The sequence below is a fragment of the Neoarius graeffei genome, chromosome 17 (genome assembly GCF_027579695.1).
Source record: "Neoarius graeffei isolate fNeoGra1 chromosome 17, fNeoGra1.pri, whole genome shotgun sequence".
Classification (NCBI taxonomy): Eukaryota; Metazoa; Chordata; class Actinopteri; order Siluriformes; family Ariidae; genus Neoarius; species Neoarius graeffei.
In genome coordinates this window covers 1,181,356-1,186,729 of record NC_083585.1, presented here as the reverse complement: position 1 = coordinate 1,186,729, position 5,374 = coordinate 1,181,356, and the positions used below count along the sequence as shown (strand labels likewise).

The following is a 5,374-nucleotide window of genomic DNA, read 5'->3' as shown; positions in this document are numbered from 1 at the left end:
ATATCACAATTTTATATATTTTTTATTTTTATTTAAATCCTTGTATTTTTCATGCACACTGGTTTCTTTAATATCTTATTTTGTGCAATGCCTTATTTATATTGCATTTACGAATTACAACACTTGTTTAAATTTTTTATTTTGGGAGTACTGTAAATGTAATACTTTATGTAAGCCATTTATATTGTTTCATATATTCAGTTCATATTTTGTATTTGTTTCTTTAATTCAGTATTAAATATTTTGAACGTCTCATCTCATTATCTCTAGCCGCTTTATCCTTCTACAGGGCCGCAGGCAAGCTGGAGCCTATCCCAGCTGACTACGGGTGAAAGGCAGGGTACACCCTGGACAAGTCACCAGGTCATCACAGGGCTGACACATAGACAACCATTCACACTCACAGTCAATTTAGAGTCACCAGTTAACCTAACCTGCATGTCTTTGGGGGAAACCGGAGCACCCGGAGGAAACCCACGCGGACACGGGGAGAACATGCAAACTCCACACAGAAAGGCCCTTGCCGGCCCCGGGGCTCAAACCCAGGACCTTCTTGCTGTGAGGCGACAGCGCTAACCACTACACCACCATGCCGCCTATTTTGAATGTGCAATTTCTTTATTTAATGCCTTTAATTAAGTATTTTGAACATGCAATTTTTTTGTTTAAATAAAAGAATGTTTTAAGACAAAGCTATTCCATTTCTTGTTAGTATAGATACACTATCAGTGGCTTTAACTGGTGTTGGGGAGGGGGCGCCACTTAAAATCTTGCCTAGGGTGTCAAATTGGTAAGGGTCGGGCCTGGCCCGGCCCAGGTTTATACTTAACCACACAATAAGATGCCAACAATGGAGTACAAACACTACACTGCGTGTATTCAAATAGAAAGCCCAACACCCAACACTGTTGCACGGCCATGCATTGTCAAAGCAAATACAAACACAGAGATGCAGCACAATAAATTTCAACATTAAATAAAGCAGAACAAAATACAAATGCTTACTGGCTGCCTCTCCAGTTTCCCAAATGCCACATTTGCACAGTGTTAGCTCAAGTAGGTCAGAAGCACAACAGTTTTAAAGTAACTCTTACTAGTCTCCCACCACCCCACAACTAATCAGCTGATTAACACACCTACGAGCCTTCAGTTTGCAGCTCACACTCAGCTGCAGCGAGCCCAGCTGGAATTGACAATCAGCTGACTGGCAATGCTCGTTCCAGCCAATCAGCTGAGTTGTAGTGATCTCACTTTCAAACACACACTTTTTTTTTCCAGTTTTCTAAACACATTTTTTCCCCTGTGTTTCCCAAATGTAAACAAACACCATTAAAAACCAGTTTGACTTTACACAGGGAGAAACCTACCGCTGTATTGTGTTTTGAATTTCTTTGCCGGAGTGCCCATTCAGAATCTTTTCAGTCGCTATTGAAAGTCGCTCAGGTGGAAATACACGTTTCAAACAAAATGTTACTTCACGGTTGGCGGGATTCTCGCAATGCGGTGTGCGCATGATCAGAAGTGGAACGAAGTCTCGCTACCACAAAACGCGCGATTTCATAAGACTCTTTACTGGCTGTCTGTGCTTTCTGTGGTGTACAGTACGTTTGTAAATGTTATGTGCTCTTTTATCATCATGGGAATTGATTATAGCTCTAAATAAATATTGAAGTTTTTTTAAAGAATCCGTATAACTTTATTTGTACGCCCGTATACTACGTTTATTGAATCAAATCCGTATAAAATACGGACATTCCGTATAGGTTGACATGTATGGTGACCAAAAGAAGACCGCCACCCTGCTTATCCTCACCCAGAGCGACAGGCTAAACACAAGCTTGACACTTACTGTGCAGTGAGCTCTTTGGGATGGCACATCTGACTTTTGTTTCCAGATCGTAGGAACTGCTCCATGTACCAGACATCGCTCAAATCCTTCTATGTGAATCTGCCTCACAAATGTATCTTTTTCAAAATGTATGGAGCAGACACCAAACCGTCCTGTCGGCTTGAAGTTACCTCTCTTTGTTGGTACAATTCAAACCCATTCATTCCGCAAGTGTCCTGCTGACTTTTGGGCTACAATGGATCAAAATTCTGCTTTTTTTTTAACGGCGACACTTGAACAGCCTTGAAGGACACACCCCTTAGGAGGCATGCTTTGGTTTTAGTTTTGTTGCAGAATAAATAAAAAAAATCTTTAAAAACGTGCTCCAATTTGCAAAACAGACAAAGCCAGAGATGCCAACGAACTTTTAAGCATTTCGCATATGATGTCACTTCTTGGGGTGGCACGGTGGTGTAGTGGTTAGTGCTGTCGCCTCACAGCAAGAAGGTCCTGGGTTCGAGCCCCGGGGCTGGCGAGGGCCTTTCTGTGCGGAGTTTGCATGTTGTCCGTGTGGGTTTCCTCCGGGTGCTCCGGTTTCCCCCACAGTCCAAAGACATGCAGGTTAGGTTAACTGGTGACTCTAAATTGACCGTAGGTGTGAATGTGAGTGTGAATGGTTGTCTGTGTCTATGTGTCGGCCCTGTGATGACCTGGCGACTTGTCCAGGGTGTACCCCGCCTTTCGCCCGTAGTCAGCTGGGATAGGCTCCAGCTTGCCTGTGACCCTGTAGAAGGATAAAGCGGCTAGAGATAATGTGATGTGTGTGTGTGATGTCACTTCTTTGAACGAACAGTAACTTACCAGGAACGCGTTCATGTAATGGTGGACTCAAAGAGTCAAACTTTACCAAATAAACAGAACATGTTCCTGGTCTCGTATTAAAATACAATTTAGACAGCAAACTATCAAACATGTCTAGTTTTATCAGGTATAATTCCCAGGGGTAATATAACTTTCAGAAGACTGGCACTTTAACGGAAACAAAGGGTTTGGGATGTGACAGCTTGCTTGACCAAACGGAGCATACAGTTGAGACAGCCTGTGCATTCAGAAGCCACAAACAAAGGCTTCAGAGGTTCCACTGAGATTTGAACTCAGATCACTGGAGTCAAAGTCCAGGCTGCTAACCATTACACCATAGAACCAAGACACAGCTAAAAGTGTTGTTTTCACTGTCAAACCTTTGAAGGACATAATGAAATTCCAGCAGCACATAAACACGATTGAAGGTTTTACCTGAAATCGTCAACCTGTTGGAAAAAAAATTAAAGGAACCCTGAACTGCTGGCTACATGGTTAATCATTCATTGTTGTTTGTATTAATTTCTAGTTTTGTAGTTTATCAATCAATGTCAACAGGCAATTGATATTGTAACCACATGAAAATCCAGGTCAAAGGTCGCATGTCGTTCCACAAACTAAAACTTTATATTTTTACATCTAAAAATATAAAATACCTACTGATATTGTAATATGTGGCAGATATTCACAACAAACTGAAAAAAAAATAAATAAAAATTTATCTGAATAGAATTTAAAGGACCCATGGCATGGTGGTTTGTTGATGCTTTAAACGGGCTTGTGGAGCTTTCTGGATGTTATATCTGCAGCCTTTCTCGAAATGAACCCTCGGCATGTAGATATAGCCTCCTGGGAGAAAGCCCCATTTCAGCCCTTTTCCCAGTGCATCATTTTGCTAATGAGAAGCATGGAGGCGGGGAAGGGTAGAGGGTAGGGGCGGGTTTTATCATTAATATTCATGACATGTAAATGTGTTACCTCTGATTGGCTAACAGCACTGTGACGCTACCTCCAGTGGGTCAGAACAAGCGGATGGGGGTGTCTTACTATTGTAGTGTTAGGTATACTAAGGGGGAACCTTTGTATTGTTACCTGGGGGACCGGAAGGGGGAGTTCAATAATAAAAGGTACACCAGTACCAACGGGACACGCGCGTTGTGGTCTCTGACTGAATTATAATAATATTGGCACGGCCAACTAAACATGGTGTCAGAAGATAAGTCAGACGCTTAATATGTTTAATAAGTTGTAGTGTACCAGTGTTTAGATAGGTAGAGCGTGTTGTTTTGGAGTGCACTTTTCACACAAGTCGCTCGCATCAACGAGGAAGTGAACCCTCTATGCTAGATGAGAAATTAGCATACCCGACACGGCGGCAGCATGGCTCATTACCGAGTTTCTCTTCCCGAGAAGTTTTCCTTCAAGGTGGAAGACTGGACGAAATGGATCAAAAGATTTGAAAGATTTCACATCGCTTCTGGATTAGAGGAAGAAGATGAGGAAAATCAGGTGAATGCATTGATTTACTCGATGGGGGAAGAAGCGGAGGACATTTTACTTTCCCTGCACCTAACTCCTGCAGAGGCAAAGGAATATGAGACAGTTAAAAACAAATTGGATGGTCACTTTATAGCTCGCAGGAATGTTATAATCAAGAGGGCAAGATTCAATATGACACAACAAGAAGTTGGCGAGTCTGTAGACAGCTTTTACACCACACTGCATTGCCTCGCAGAACACTGCGGATACGGTGCTTTGCACAATGAAATGGTGAGGGATCGTCTTGTCGTGGGACTGAGAGACAAGAAGTTGTCAGAACAATTGCAACTGGACTCTAGACTAACGCTAGAGACGGCAATTGACAAAGCATGACAGAGTGAAAGTGTCAAAAAGCAGCTTGCAATGCTGAATACGAACTTTAAAGCAGAAACATGCAATACGCAGGTAGACAGTGTGCAATCACGCAGCGCCAGCACCGCGGGCTTCAGGAAGAAGCAGCAAAAGAGTAAACAGACGTCTCAAAAGACAAGTCAGGATTAACATTCACAGTGCACAAGATGCGGAGACCCTCGAGGGCATCATCCTCAGCAATGCCCAGTGAAAGACGCTGTGTGTAACCAATGCAAAAAGAAAGGACATTATGCTCGAGTGTGCAAAACAAAAAAGAGACAAGGAGTGAATGTAGCCACTGTGGCTGAGTACTGCGATGAGAACAGCGACAAGGATGTTGCGTTTTTAGGCTCTGTGTCCGAGAATGCAGAGGCCAGTCCATGGATGACTGAAGTGAAAGTGGACAACCACAAGACAATGTTTAAAATAGACACTGGAGCTGATGTTACAGCAGTCCCAGAACAATTGTACGTCCAAGGCCAGTTCAGCAAGCTGGTCAGAGCAACAAAGATTCTCTATGGTCCAGGAGGGATACCTTTAAAGCTGAAAGGAAAATTCGCAGCCACCCTCAGCAACAGCAAGCATAGCACACGTGAGGAGGTGTATGTCGTGGAAGGACTATGCACACCACTCCTCAGTGGAGCAGCTGCCATGACACTTCAGCTGGTCACCAGAGTAAACAACATCAGCCTAGACAGCACAGAGACTGTGAAAAGAGAGTTCCCAAAGCTTTTCTCTGGACTAGGGAAAATGGAGGGGGAGTACACCATTGTACTGAAGCCAGGTGCAAAGCCT

General features: G+C 43.2%; 1 non-coding gene across 1 annotated transcript; it reads right to left on the bottom strand.

The window, feature by feature from the left end:
* Window positions 1-2,961: 2,961 nt before the first annotated feature.
* Window positions 2,962-3,033, bottom strand: trnaq-uug (transfer RNA glutamine (anticodon UUG)). Its single transcript has one exon. It is a non-coding gene; the product is annotated as a tRNA-Gln (tRNA).
* Between the last annotated feature and the right edge of the window lie 2,341 nt (window positions 3,034-5,374).